Source organism: Rousettus aegyptiacus, unplaced genomic scaffold (genome assembly GCF_014176215.1).
Source record: "Rousettus aegyptiacus isolate mRouAeg1 unplaced genomic scaffold, mRouAeg1.p scaffold_m13_p_3, whole genome shotgun sequence".
NCBI classification, from domain to species: domain Eukaryota; kingdom Metazoa; phylum Chordata; class Mammalia; order Chiroptera; family Pteropodidae; genus Rousettus; species Rousettus aegyptiacus.
The window spans coordinates 60,788,112-60,804,868 of record NW_023416306.1 but is presented as its reverse complement, the minus strand read 5'-3'; positions in this window follow the sequence as shown (position 1 = coordinate 60,804,868).

Below are 16,757 nucleotides of genomic sequence, written 5' to 3'. Positions count from 1 at the left end.
GCCAAGTGATTAGCAGAAAGCCAAATCACTACCTCTAGGTCCTTTGGTGAGCACGGATCCAAACATAGGGAGCCGAATGATTTTGATACTGGTGTCAATGAAGTTCTCTGGTTATTTTATGAGCTTACCTAAATTCACAGGTGTTTTGGCAACCCACAGCCCTGGTTTATGGGGAGGTCATTTCTCATCTCACTCTGGAACTATAACTGGCTTCCACCTCCCACTTTGTAAGAGTTTTAATTCCTTACTCCAACACTCATTCTTCCCATTCTCCTAGAAACAGAATCCTAACTTTTAGTTGGGCATGTTGTCAGTCAGAATTTTTAAAATTACCTTTCATTGTGTGTGATGTGACCATCTGACTAACTCTGAATAATGAGATATTGATAGGTATGTCGAAATGGCCTAGAGAAGACCAATATTCCCATTGAGAATAATTAGCAAAGCCGAGTAAAAATACAAAATAAGCAAACAACGAGTATGTTTAAAGCCATTAAAGGGTTGCAAAGCAACTGAAATTAGAGGGACCAAGATTTTGGGGAGTGAGAAACAATGGACAGGTGAGTTGATCATTTACAACTGCTTTTTCTCTATGCATATTTGTCCATTCTGAGTTGGGGCAAGAGGCTGAGTGCCCAGGCTTTGTACACACAGAGGGTTGCTGAAGGCTGACACAGCAACCAAAAGAAATTTTGGTGGTTTCAAGGGACCAGACAATCAAAATTAGAGACATGATAGGCCAAGGCAGAGCGGGGTAGGGAAACTAACCATTCTCCAAATTCTGAAACTACACAAACTGCAGGTTGAAATCTCTATGACAACCTCTGAAAAAATGATGTAAAAATGTAAAAATAAAAGTTGATAGAGGGGAAAATGGAATGATAAAAATTGTTCAATTAATCCAAAAGAAGTCAAGAAAAGATAGAAAAAGATAAATAGGTACGTCAAATAGAACCCTGATATATATTAAAACCAAATATGACAGTAATCATAGCATATGTAAATGAATCCATGGCAAATTTAAGTCCAATAATGTAAATGAAATAAATAATTCAAATATTTGGAAAGATACACAGCAAACTGCTAACTCTGACGCCTCTGGGGAGTGAAAAGTCTTTGGGTGAAAATAAAGAGAAGGATTCTATTTTCCAAAATTTTGGTCATTAGAAATGTTCCCAATATTCCACTTTTGAATTTAAAAGAAGTAAAAGATGACACAGGATTTTATATACCCATTTATCCAGCCAAACTTTCTACAAGTTTTATCCATTTCTTCTTATGTACCCCACACATTTCCTGTTAAGTTTATAATATGGTTTTAAAAATTATTATTGTGATAAGATTTCATTGTCCATTTTTTTTTCTAACAGGTTACTGTTTGTATGCAACAGAGCTATCAATTTTGTCCTGATTTTTTTTATATGCATAACTAGCTACTTCACTGAACTCATTAACTGAATTAGTACTCCTCTTTCAGACATTAGGATACTTCATTGTCTTGGGTACAACGGTGCTCCCTCTTTCTACTTGTTTATGAATGTGTGTAATCCTGATGAACTGTTGGAACCCGTTTCCACCTGTGACTGTTAGAACTGATCAGTTCTTCATGTTCTTGATACAGTTCCTATTTTTTCTGGGACTGCATGGCTTAATCATAGTTCCCTGTGTTCTTTTCTTTTTACACAGATTTTTTTTAAATCTAGTCTTTATAATATAAATAGACAGCTTATTAATATGTTAAGTAAAATGCCCACATATACAAACTTCATCTGCTCTACATCCTGCTCTGGATATCCTAACTCCCTGTGGTTGGTACCTGCTCTTTTAACACTGTTCTTTGCCTGGCTACAAGGACTCCTGGATGAGATGCTGGTTGGGGGTGGCCTTGACAACTTCACCTAGTACCTGGAACCGCCTCTCCCCATTCAGGCCCTCATTAGGATGTGTCACTCACTCAAGGGTAAATTTCTCCTTGCTGCTTCCTAGGGTTCCAGCCAACAATCTGGTTTCCATGCCCCAGGAACTAGATCAGAGTTTCCCAAAGTAAAAAATATTCTGGAGACTCTCGATTGGTGTACTGAGAAAATAACCTTCTGTCAAGTACTTAAGTTGTTAAAATACTTACACATTTAAAGTTTTTATTTATTTTTATTCTATTTCATCTCAGATCATTTAATCTGTTTCTGTGTGATACAGGAAAATCCAGTGGGGTTTGGTGTTTTTTAAAAAATACATTGTCGATTGATTTTTAAAAACATATATAGATAGGTTTAAAGAAGGGAACTGAAAACTAGCCTAGCATTCATTTTAACCCCACATAATTCCTTTGGACACTTTTTAAAATTAAAGTAATATGTGTACATAATTAGAAAGTAAATTATATAACAAAACAAAAGGTGAAGTTATATTCACCTTTATTTGCAAATATGTAACTAGTGGTGACTAGACCAGAAGTAAAACCCTGATGCTGTAGTCTTTCGCAGTTGGAATCCCTCCTCAGTAAGTTCTCACCGTGGTTCGGATGTATCAGAAAACTCTTATTCTTAGACCTGTTAATCATTATTCTGAAGACAAAGAGTTCTATGATCAAATACTCTTTATGCAAATGTCATCCATTTCTTTTATGGGATATAAAGTGAGCTCCAATTTCATTAGTTACATGCCTTTTAAAAAACAAAATGCATTTATGTCCTTTAAACTTAGCAGAGATGAGAAAGAATACTGCCTTAGATACAAGAACATCTGTGTAATCTGGTGATGCTGACACTGTCACGGTGGTTTTATTTCAAGCACCTTCCAGCATAATCTATATTTAACTGCAAGGAATGGTGGCTATTTCTTTTAGGAGCCTGAAACGAGATCTGGAAAGAACCTAAAAAGATTAATCAGTATAACTCCCCATCTATAGAGAGCCCTTGGGGAGCAGAACCCAAATTTATCTACCTGAGTTTCCCCCACAGTGCCTTGCATTTAGAATTTGCTCTATATTGTTCTCTGAATTGACTGAAAGCCATACGTATTCAGAAAGGATGACTTATACCGTAAAGATTTTTCAGGTGGATCATCATGTTCTTCATCACAAAAAAAAGGGTCCTGAGGCTCTAACTCAACAAATGAAGAATCAGAGTCACAATGTTGGAACTGGTGTAAAGTAACGCTTCCACAAGGGAACTCAAAGCATTTTGCAATGTCATAGGGCAATAGTTTTGTTTAAAGGAGATTCTATTCAAAAGCCATAAACAGGCTTCTGGATAGAATCCTCTAAGAGGAGGCGGGAAGAATGTCTGAAGTTTGAAATGGCAGATATCCTCCAATGGCAATGAGCATTTAAAAGACTTCTACATCCATTTTTACTCAAATATACAACCTTTGCAGTCATAGTAACTTTTATATTTAGATTTAGTTGCAGCTACAATTCTACTTGAGCCATTCATTTTATTCTCCCACTCAAATGTACCAAGTTTCTTTCCCCTTTGTTCTTTCTAATAGAATCTACTGTTACACTTTTTTTTTCTTCTAACATATTGGTGCCCCCTACAGGATGTTAGAAAAACTAAATAAAATATATGAACAACAAAATTAAGAAAGGCAAGGTGATGCTGCTACAGTTCACATATATGGCAAGCATCAAGTTCTTACATAAATTTTAAACTTATTGCCTTCCTTTTGTTCCTTGTTACTATAAAGATATATCACTTTACTGACTTAAATCCCTGGAATGGTCCCATTTGAGTTATAAAATTCAAGAATTGGGCCAGCAAGATTGTTTCCAAAAGAAAACAGAATCCAAATGCTGATGAGACTTGAAGTCCTTTTTCTTTTTTCTTTTTTTATAAACGAAAATCTCAAATAAGATATAAGGCATTATGTAAAATTAGCATTTTCCCTTATATTTTCTCTTTTAAGATCTGTTTTGACATGATTTTGTGATTACAGAAATGGATTTTTAAATTTGTTCTATTTAAAAATAGGCATCAAAATTCAGAGCAGAAAGAAACCTCAGAGTTTGTGCAGTCCAGAGCCTATGTTTTGCAGGTGAGAAACTAAGGCTGCAAAAAAATGAGGCGCCTACTGAAGGTGGCACAACTAGTTAATAGTTCAAGTCAAGCCCCCTGATTTTGCCCAATCTTCATACTATGCTGATTCCACTAAATTTCTTAAAACCTTAAACCTCAGGATTTGCATTTTTGTTATGATTTTTCCAGACAATTCAATTTGAGAAATTAAATTAAATAATATTCTTTAGTCTGAATTATCCTAATACTAGACAAATAGCACATCCTTTCTAATTTCATCTGGTTCAGCATCCAAAGCCAGAGTGAAATAAAAAAATAAAGTTTAATTTAATTTTTAGGAGGAATTCTTCGTTCATTCATTAGACTAGCATCAATTTATAGTTACATTTTAGAAAAGACACTTTACTGAGAAGCTAATAAAGCTAAAGCCTCTGGGAACCACAGTTGACAAGGTCCCTTCCAAGGCCCTATAACTAAGGTGGTTTTTGGTGGGAGGGGCGGGAGCTAAGTCCATGAAAATGAGCTTCTGGCCATACAAAACTTGGATCTAACAAGGGGAAAATATTGTTGAGGTTATAATTTAAAAGCATTTGAAGGCATGGGTTCTCTTAAAGCTAATCATGGTAACCTAATTTTTTTTTTTTTTTTGGTTGCTTGCTAAGTTAGTACACCAAGAGGCTGAATTCATTCATTCATGTTAAGAGCCTTCTATGTGTCAGGCACAGTTCAGGGGTTTGGGAATAACACAATAACACTGTCCCTGTCCTTACAGAGCATAACACAATGGTATTCACTATGTATATATCTTCATTTAGAGTAAAGGTGTATTTTGAAAAATATAAAGTGACATGCTCTCCCTGATAGCATTGTTGAGTGGATTTCTTGTTAGAGGAATGGCTGAACATTAAATTATTCTTTAATGGATTCATGTAAACTTGACTGCAGTCTTCAGAAGAATGGCACAGGGAATGTCAGTCTATGGCATTGTTTTCTTCAATTCTTTTACTAACAACCTGAATGTAAAACACAGGCATCCTTATTAAATGTATAGATGAGAAAGGTAAGTCAATATTATGAAGGACAAAGTAAAGACTTGTCAATATTTCCATGAAACAGAGGTGGGCTTTCATGCAAGACTATTCCATTATTAACACCACTATACCCCTTTGTCATATTGTGTTGACAGGTATCAAGAATAATATGATAGTATGTGTTCAATCACTGTGATAGTTTATCAAATTAATATGTTGGCTTTAATAATTAAAGCACTTCTTTCTTATAAAGTTCTAACATCTCTGTTAGAATATCCTTTGTTAAAATCAAATATCCAAACATCTGGAAATCATTATTGTAATATGCCATAGCAATAGAAAAAAAGAACAAAAACCACATGATCATTTTAATATATGCAGAAAAAGCATTTGACAAAATCCAACACCTCTTCATGATAAAAACACTCAATAAACTAGGAATAGAAGGGAACTTGATCAACCTTCTAAGGGCCATCTATGAAAAACCCAAAGCCAGCATCACACTTAATAATGAAAGATTGAATGCTTTCCCCTTGAGATCAGGAACACAACAGTTCTTGCCACTTATATTCAACATAATACAGTATTGAAGATTCTAACCAGGGCTATTAGGGGTAAAAATGAAATAAAAGATGTCCTGATTGGAAAAGGAGGAAGTAAATCTCTCTACTTAGAAGTGACATGATTTTGTATATACAATAGTCTAAGGAATCCACTAACAAACTATTAGAATTAATATGCCCAGCAAGTTTGCAGGCTATATGATAATATACAAAACTTAATTGTATATTATATATACACTAGCAATGGACAACCCCAAAATGAAATTTAAAAAATAATTCCATTTACAATAGCTTTGAAAAAATAAAGTACTCAGGATTAAATTTAACAAAGGAGTTATAAAACACATACTCTGAAAAGCTATAAAACAAAACGTTATTGAAAGAAATGAAAAAAGATCTAAATAAATAAAGAATTCCCATGTTCACATATCACAAGACTTAATATTGTTAAGATAGCATTACTCTACACATTTAACACAATTCCAATCAAAATCCCAGAGGCCTTCCTTGCAGAAATCTACAAGTGGTCCTACAATTCCCATGAAAGTGGCAAGGGACCCAGAGTAATCAATACAATACTGAAAAAGAACAACATTCTAAGACTCATACTTCTCTATTATTCCATATTAGAAGATATTCCGAATCATGGTCCATTGTTAATATCATTTCTTAGTCACTAAATATTACTTTTCTTCATTAAAAACAATTGAACTGTACATTTATTAAAAATTAGCTTAATGGTATATGAATTATATATCTCAATAAAGATTTTTTCAAAACCTCAATTCTCCAATTTATTTCAAAAATGAAATTTTAAAAAACTTTCTCAAGTATTTAACTACCCCCTTTCACAATTTCTAATAATGGCATAATTTCCAATCTACTTTCAGCTCCAGCACTATAAACTGCCAATGGAGGTGCAAATATTTTTCTAATTTTCATTATTTCATTTCCTATCACTTCCAAAATATTGTGAATGTGTGTGTAAAACATAAATAGTAGTAAATATAAAATTACCAAGAAAACCTAAATAGTAGTAAATATAAAGTCATCAAGAAAACAGTTATTTTATATCTTTAAATGCATCATTCTGAAATGATTAAATGTAGTAGCTTAGTATCAAATTAAAATATCCAGAAATTTTTTTTAATTATCATTAAAATTCCTGCCTTTTCCCCAAACATTACACTGGCACATCTGTATAAAGTCCAGTAAAGTTTTTGTCAATATATTTTACTGAAATCATTTTCTCTGGTACTACCAACATAAATTTTTATAGCATTTCAGATCTTATTTATGTCAGCTCCCCAATATTAAGAAAAATGTTTTCAACTCTCTTCAGAGTATTGAATTTTTCATTTAAAGGAAAGTATGGCACTATACTTAAATAAAGTTTTATTAATAATGATTGAAATTTTACTGTCCTGATTTATGTTTTCCAAAAAGTGTTCTCATTCCAGGAGATATTTGTTTTTTTTTTTTAACAAGCCAGGACTATAAATATGGATTACAATTATGTATCTACTTTAATATTATTCTTTTTTTGAAGTCCTATTAAATATTTATGACTAAAAATGTCCATTATTGTTAAGAATTTTCAAGTAACTTCATTTAGTTTTCCAAGAATTTGATGTTTTGAATTTTTTTCTTCAATGATGATTATAAATTTCCTTTGTTTAAATCATTAGATTTGGCAGAACAGGATTCCTAATCTAATAAAATATTTGTGTTTAACATTTTTACCTTTAATAAAATAATTTTTACATCATTTCTACTTTATACTCCCATGGATCAAATTACTCCTGTTAATTATATTGAACAGAAATTTTGAAAAACATACAAACTTTGTTGTCCCTTCATTCTAGGTGTTTGCATCCAATCTTTTGTTATAAATCCTTACATTTCAAAACATTGAAATGTACATTTACACAAGAAATACAATGCAGTAACTGTAAAAGAAAAGAAAAAAACTATTTAGATAGCAATAGCAACTATAATTCCAGGATGAAAATAAACTGATGATCCTCCCAAAGCATGGCATGTTTTACAAAAAATACACAATCTCTCTGCACTGTTTACTGGACATTGGCCAACTGGCTGTAGAGCTACTACTATTTTTCAAATGCTGTTGTGACAGGAGGCCATTTATCAAAGGTTATTGAGATATCCTACAATATTTTACTAGAACTTGTGAATTTATATTATAGATTATGTTATAAATCAACTTTACTGCTTATCACTATTACTATAACAAAGTAGAGGAGAGGATACAGAGACACACAGAGAGGAAGGCTATGTGAATAAAGAGGTAGAGGGTGGAGTGATGCAGCTATGAACCAAGGAATGCCAGGTGTTGCTGGGATCCAACAGAAGCTAAAAAAGGATAAGAATGTACCCTCCCCTGCAGTCCTCAGAGGGAGCATGACCCTGCCAACACCATGATTTTAGACTTCTAGCCTCCAGAACTATGTGAAAATAAATTTCTGTTGTTATAAGCTACCAAGTTTGTGATAATTTGTTTTGGCAAATGGAGGAAACTAATATACCACATAAATTAACTGGAGTGTGATAAAGGAGAAAGGGGGGAGTATTCAGCAGATTTGCAGTGCTGATCAAAGTGGACTGAAAAAATATAAATACCAAATGATTAAACACAAAATTTTACCCTTCGTTATGAGCCTCTACAAGAGATTGAACCCTGCCCCCAGTTGACAGCCAGAAAGGAAACAGACACCTGTCCTATAACCACATGGAACTGAATTCTTCCAACACCGGAATGGGCAGGAAATGGATTCTCCCCTGGAGCCTTCAGAAAAGGAGCCTTGCTGACACTTTGATTTTAGCCGGGTAAGACTATATTGGACTTCTGACCTATAGAACTGTAGACAATAAATATATGTTGTTTTAAGATACTAAGTTTGTACTGATGTGTTATAGCAGCAATAGAAAACTAATAGAGCAGGAGTATAAGATGGGTCTGAAAACAGGAGATTTGGTTGAAAGTCTTAAAGAAGTAATTAGATCTCCAAACATCCGTACTCATCCTGTGTTGCCAGGAGATGGTAGAAGACTGGAGGTTGACCCTTTGAAGAAGTTTAACCAGAGTTGCCTGGACATTGGGTAAAGCTGTGTTCAAGTGTGAGCAACCTTAAATTCTACAAACTGAATAATGAAACTCCACTAACCTCTTTCCTTGCTCAATCCCCATAATATTGGCAGCCAGTAATAAATATCTCTGACAGGAGCTTGGATAACTCCCTCATAGGGAAACTGATCAGCCCAAGAGAAGTATAGAGATACTGGCACTTGTGTTTCCTGCAATGGAATGGTTGATTCTCCACTTGATTACCTTAAAGTTCTCTTCTTGAAAAATCCCACGCAAGCAGGAGCTTTGAATTAGCACTTTAGCGCTTCACTCTTAATTATTAATAAAAACCCAAGTACACTAGACATTTTAGAAAGGCTCTGAGATATGAAAACTAGGCTAAAACAAACAGCAAAATTAACTTGTAGGAAACCAAAACTTTAGAGAGAAGAAAATGTGCAATAAGCTATAAATAATACTCTCATTAATTCAAAGATATTTATTGAATGTCTAATATACTAGGCACTCATTGTTCTAAAAAGTAATAAAGTAATAAAGAAAGCAGAAAAAGTCCTTGGTCTCATGAAGCTCACATTATCTCAGAGGGAAAAGAGAAGCTACTAGACCTAAGTTATAAAAAACAGAAAACTCTATATGAACACAATATGTGAAGAACAAGATAGAGCTTCTTAAATTAAAAATATGATAAACTGAAATTTAACACGAGAAGCATTAAATGATAAAGTTGAAAATCTTCCAAGAGATGGAAAATAGAGAAAAAAAGTCTTAATTAGAGTATCAGGCATTGAAGGTAAAAAACCAAAACAATGAGATTCCAGAAAATATGGAGGTAATGAACAGAAGAAAACTATTTTTTGAATATACACAAAAATAATCTTCCCAGATGTATATGAGTTCCTAGAGCAAAAAATAATTAAGGAGAAAAGATCCACTTTAAAGCACATTATCCTTAAGTTTTAGAGCACTATAAGGGACATTTCTAAAATCTTCTCAAAACGTAAACCAGATCCCATCGGAAAGGGCCAGGAATGGCATTAGGCTTCTCTACAGCAACAATCGAACAGCAAAGATAGGAAAGAGATGCCTTAAAAATTCTCAGGGAAGACAATTTCTAACCTAGAAATGTACACAGTGCCAAACTTTGAACAGAGTGCGGGAATAGGTTAAAGAAACTATGAACACACAAGCATTCAAAAATTCTCCTCCCACTCCCCCTTCTGAGGAAGGTACTAGAGGCTGTGCCCCAATAAATAAGGGAGTAAATAAAAAAGAAAATTTAGGAAATGGGACTTTAAGCAAAAAGCAAGAGGCAAAAGGAATCCCTAAGATGCCAACCATGGCAAGCCTAGAAAGCTGTCAGTCCATATGACAGCAGGAGGGCACCAGGCTTCAGGACTGATGTCTCCTGAGGAGGAAAACATGAAACTGATAGATCAACTGATATGTTTGAAAATGCTGAGAGAAAATATACAGTTTTATCAGAGAGTTTAGGGTGATTTAGTATACTATGTGGCTCAACTGATGATTATATTTGCATAACTAAAAGGACATATTAATTATAAGATGTTAATAGTAATTTATTAAAAATGGTGAAATGACTATATGGTGAGGGTTTTGTTGAGATGAAGACTTCAGGGAGTGAATGAGTAGGGGAACATTGTAAGAGGAAGAAACTCTTTTCTTCCATGACAGAAATTTAACAGCTACATCCAAATCAGAAAAATCAGGAAATAACAAAATGAGCTCACTACTTCAAAAGATAGTGATAAGCACTAGAATAAAAAAATTGCTAAAACCTTTTAAAATGATTGCTTCTGGGGACCAGGAAGCAGGAATTGTAGAGAGAAAAAATTGGTTTTTCAAAGTAAGCCTTGTACCAATATTTGGAGTACTTGAGGGGCTCAAAATATATCACCTATCTTCCATCTTGATTCCAAACAAATTGAGAAGTAAAGAAAAACGTGTGGCAGATAGAAGAGAAACCATCACTATTATTATCAATAAAAGCTAATTTGAGGAGATGGTGAGCACGAGCACCCAAACAGACTTGCTGACTGAACTCCAATGTTGGGCCAGGGGACGCCAGTTGCTGTGGTACTAAGAAAGACCCCACCACCACCACTACATATGTATATATCGTTGGAGGGGGAGGGAGTATTACTGAACTAAACGGCTTGAGACCTCTGAGCAGGAAAAATGACTAGTGATGCATTCATTTCACTTTTATGAGTTGAAGAGAAATAATTGATTCTAGCGCTCGAAACCAAAGATGCTGTAGCACATTCCTATAAACTTATCCCACAGTTGAGGTTCAAGGCACACATACCTTCTTTCTCAATATTTTAAATTTTATTTATATTGAAATTCTGACCCAGAGATAGGTAAGAGAAAATGTAGTTTAGGAAGGAAAGCAGAGGAGCACAATTTTTTGAGCTGCTAGAAAGCGGTGTTCTTGCTTGCCCTCCAAAAGGGCTATTCAGATTCTATGCCTTTTCCCAGCCTGTCTCCTTTACCAGTATTATTTAATCTTTATTTCCTTGCTGATGTGGCTCTGGGAGACAGAGGGGCAACCTGGAGGTCACTCAAGAAGTCTCTGAAGAATCAGGAAAATAGCCAGGGTTTTAGACTCCAGGTCCCTTGATGAAATCGATAAATTGAGCTACCTCCCCCCCTCCTCCAGCCCTGCCTCAGCACTGCGCCTACCTTGGTACTCAGAAGCTCTGAGCTGGTGTTACAAAGATAAACTCAATTTTTGTGCTTCCTGAGCATTTATGCCCGGAAAAATTCCTATCCGTAATGTAAAAATCACAGGCATTCATCATTTCTCATCTCCTAAATAGATAAAAAGAAGAAGAAGAAGAAGAAGAAGAAGAGCAATAATCTGGGTGTGTTGCTTAAATGCTGCTGCAGAAACCACTATCAAAAGCAAAGAAGTCTGTACTTGCGACCCTCAATGCCACAGATTTTTATTCCTGCTTTTATTTCTCATTGAACTGGAATGGGAATCCTTCCCCCCCCCCTCAAAAAACATGAGCTAAATGCAAAGTAAAACAGAGTCAACCCAGGGTTTGGGACCTGAGAAGAACATTTTTTAGCAAACACCAGGATTTTAATTTGATATTTACACCTGTGATTTTTAAATAAGCCAAGAAACAAATGATCCTCTTTGGAAGTACATAATTATCTTAGATTATAGGCCAGCTGGTGGTAGAAAAAGCCCACAGGAATCACCTAAGCATGTAATCCCGACAGGAAAAAAATACAGCTAATTCTTAGTTAGGCAAGGACTAAAAATTTCAGTTATATGCAATGAGGATCAGTAGGAAGAACTATGGAGCCAATAGTGGGTCCAAATGAGAGCTGCTTGATACTGAGCAACCTACTTGACCTAACTGAGCTTCAGTTTATTCATGTGTAAAATAGGAATAATAAAAGTGATAAAAGTCACGAGATTGAAGAAGTAAGAATAAAACGTATAGTTCATGGTAGGTACATAACATGTTAGTTCCTTTTTTTTTGCTCCTATGGTCCATTGTGGTAGTCATTATTACTGGCTACAAAACTTTTCATTCTTACCCTAAACACACAGTGCCAATTGTACTTTCTTGCTCTTTGAAGATAAATATGGCTGCACGATTTGCTTTAAGCAAGTGAAACTTGAGCAGTAGTAATGCATCACTTCCAACCTGAAGCTTTAAAAGCAAAGACAAGATTTTCCATACCTCTTTTCTCTTTAGACAGCAACTGGCAATGTTCCTGACAGTGACAAGCTTGGGGTCGAAGTGAGGATGACATAGCAAAATTCACAAATAAGAGGTAGTATGAGTGAGAAACAAAAATCCTTGTTGTTTTAAGCCATTGTGATTTTTGAGTTCTTTGTTACTGCAGCATAACCTGTTCCCTTCTATTGACTCACTATCCTTTAAGTAACTGCATTTGCCAGCGACTCATTAATTTTATTCCACAGATATTTGTTGAACAAATCCCAAGCACTGTGCTAGATGCTGGGCAATACATGATACTGATTCTTTCCCTTAAGGAGCCCATGGTAAGAGAAAAAGAAGAGGATCATTGTCAGGAATCTTTAAAAATATCTTCCATTGATTCTATTATTTAATGAGAGTCAGGGTTGGGAACTACAGGTTTTGTGTACATTGAATCCTTCATATCTGTCCTGATTGCCAGCAGAAATTGATAACAGAGAAGCTAGAAGCTGTAATAAAAAAAAAAGTAAAAAACAGGTAGTGTGTGTCAGGGGGGAATAAAAAACAAAGTGGTTAAACAGATAAAGTAAAAACTGAATACTTCATCTTGGCCCATGGTTGTCTATAATGTCCTGGCTCAGCTGTCTTTCTTCTACTTTTCCCTCATGAAAATTTACTAGAATTTTGGTTTCCTTTACATTGAAAGTCAAATAGAAAACAATGTAGAGCTTCTGGTCAAGATGGCAGAGTAGGTAAATGCTGTTGCTCTCCTCTTCTCACAACCATCAAAATTACAATGCAACTATAGAACAGCCATCATTGGAAGTCACCTGAAGTCTAACTGAACAGAAGTCCTACAACTGGGGACAAATAGAAGAGGCCACCTCGAGATAGGTAGGATGGGTGAATATGTGAAACAGACTGGTCCCACACATGCATGTGGTGATTGAGAACTGGTAGAAATATCTTGGCTGCAGAGGTCCCCTTGGAAGAGTGGTGGTCCTGGCTCTACATTGGGCTCCCCAGCCCAGGATTATAGTGCTGGGACGAGAAGTCTCTACAACTTCTGGCTATGAAAACCAGCAAAGAGTGTGGCAGAGTGAGACAGTGGGCTGAGAGAGTCGCAGATGTTTCTCTTAAGGGGCCCACACAAGAATTTACAACCCGCTCACTCACTCTGAGCTCCAGCTCTGGGGCAGCAGCTTAAAAGGTGCCAGGGACATATGGGGAGAAACAGTTATCTGGCTTCATGGCAAGGGGTAGAGGGACAGGTTTCTCCCAGACAGAAGTTCTGGCAGAGGGCATTGTTTCTTTGTTCGGCCTTCCCCCATCTGGCTTGCAGACACAGGCGGGTGCCATATCTGAGTCTCCATCAACATAGCTAACACAGGTTACCTCACCCAGGTGATTTCCCTGAGACCCTGCCCATCCAACTTATGGGCTTATTTAAGCCACTTCCAGTGGGCTTTCCATATAAATGTCATGTCTTGGCTCATGCTATGGACTTTCTGAAAATCTCTCAAAGTTTCACAAAATCTAAACAACCAGCGTCTGACCTCAGCATGCCCTGTACCTCTTGCTGAGCAGCAGGCCTTGGTTTGAAGCTTGGCCTCTCAAGGCACTTCCAAGCCCAGTGTGTGTGGCAGCCATCTGTGGATTGCTTGGTGGCTCATGCCAGGTGGCCTTGGAGAGGGTACAAGTTACAGCTGAACTTGGCCTGTGGCAGGGCCCCTCCCAGAAGGCTGTGGTCTGTCACCTGGTGACTGGCTTCAGTTTGAGCCAGAGTACCACCCAAGGTCACAGCTGATGATGACACACTCAAAGGGCAGACAGAGCAGGCACCAGAGCCCTGCAAAAGTGAATCTATTGTGTAGGCTACACAACACCTCCTCCACTGGTCACAGACACTCAGTGTCACAACCATTCAATCCACAGGTCAGTCCCTCCCACTGATGAGCAAACAGCAACCAAGGCTCATCTACAACAGGCAGGCACATACTACCCATACAAGGGACATACCTGTAATACATAGAAACAAATGCAAGTAGGCAGTCAAAAGGGGAAAACAAAGAAACTTGTCCCAAATAAAAGAACAAAACAAAGCTCCAGGAAAATAACTAAACAAATGAAGATAAGCAATCTACCAGGTGCAGAGTTCAAAACAATTGTTATAAGGATGCTCCATGAACTTAAGGGAAGAGTAGATAAACTCAGCGAGAACTTTAAGAAAGAGATAGAAAACATAAAAGTGGAGATAGAAAAAAAAAGAACCAATCAGAAATTAAGAATACAATAACTTAAATAAAGAATACCTTAGGAGGAATTAATAGTAGATTGGATGAAGCAGAGGATTGAATCAGCAATTTAGAAGATAGGGTAGCAGAAAACACCCATCAGAACAAGAAACACCCAGCAACAAGGAAAAAGAACAATGAGGATAGTTTAAGGGGCCTCTGGGACAACATCAAATGTACCAACATTCATATCATAGGGATGCTGGAAGGAGAAGAGAGAAAGCAAGGAATTAAAAACTTGTTTCAAAACAAAGACTCATAAACATGGACAATAGACTAGTGGTTACTAAAGGGGTAAAGGGAAAGGGAAAGGGGTAAGGGGGAGGGGGGAAGTAGATGGGGTAAAAAAGTAGATGGGGTCAAATATATGGTGACAGAAAGAAATCTAACTATGGGAGGTGAACACACAGTGTGTGTGTGTGTGTGTGTGTGTGTGTGTGTGTATATATATGCGCCTTACTGTTAAAATGTACAACTGAAATTTATCAGATTTTGTTAACCAATGTCACCATAAAAAAATAGATAGATAGATAGATAGATAACTTATTTCAAGAAATAATGACTGAAAACTTCCCTAACTTGGTGAAGGAAATAGACTTATAAGCCTAGGAAGTGCAGAGAGTCCCAAACAAGAGGAACCCAAAGAGGCCCACACAAAGATATATCATAATTAAAATACCAAAGGTTAAAGACAAAAAGAATCTTAAAAGCAATAAGATAAAAGCAGTTAGTTACCTACAAGGGAGCTCCCATAAGACCATCAGTTGATTTCTCAAGAGAAACTGCAAGCCAGAAGGGATTGGCATGAAATATTCGAAGTGATGGAAAGCAAGGGCCTACAACCAAGGTTACTCTACCCAGCAAAGATATCCTTTAGAATCAAAGGACAAATAAAGAGCTTCCCAGACAAGAAAAAGCTAAAGGAGTTCATCATCACCAAGCCAGTATTATAGGAAATGTTAGAGGAACTTCTTTAAGACAAAGAAGAATAAAGAAAAAAATTAAAATATGAATAATAAAATGGCAATAACTACATATCTAGCAACAATTACTTTAAATGTAAATGGATTAAATGCTCCAATCAAAAGATAGGGTGGCTGAATAAATTAAAAAACAAAACTGTTATACATGCTGCCTGCAAGAGACTCACTTTCGATCAGAAGACTAAAAGTAAAAGGATAAAAAAAAGATGTTTTGTGAAATGGAAACAAAATAAAAGCTGGGGTAGCAATACTTATACCAGACAAATCAGACTTTAAAACAAAGGCTATAACAAGAGACAAAGAAGAACCTAGTTATCCTACTTCTCGGTATTTATCTGAAGAAACCCAAAACACTACTTTGAAGGGACATGTGAATCTGTATGTTCAGTGCAGTATTATTTACAGTAGCCAAGATATGGAGGCATTCTGGGATGTTCATCAATGGATGAATGGATAGAGAGGTGGTATGTGTGTATACACACACACGAATACATACATGCACACACACACACACAATGGAATATTACTCAGTCATAAAAAAAAGAATGAAATCTTGCCATCTGCAACAACATGGATGGACAAAGGGTACTGTGCTCAGTGGAATAAGTCAGACAGAGAAAGACAAATGTTATATGTGGAATCTAGAGAACAGGATAAACAAGCACATAACAGAAACAAGCTCATAGATACAGAGAGCATTTTGATGGTTGTCAGATCGAGGGGTGAGGAGATGGGTGAAGGGGGAAGGGAATTAAGAGGTACAAATCGGTAGTCACAAAATAGTCATGGAAATATAGAATATAGCATGAGTACTATAGTGAATAGAATTGTAATAATTATGTATGGTGTCAGATGGACACTGAATTTATTGGGATGATTACATCATAAGTTAGATAAATGTCTAATCACTGCATTATACACCTGAAACTAATATAATGTATGTCAACTATAATTGAAAAAAGTAAAAATATAAAAATAGATTTAAAAAACATTAGTTTGCACAGGTGATGTATCCTACAGATACATCACTAGATGCAGAACTTAATCGTCATGTCAAAGA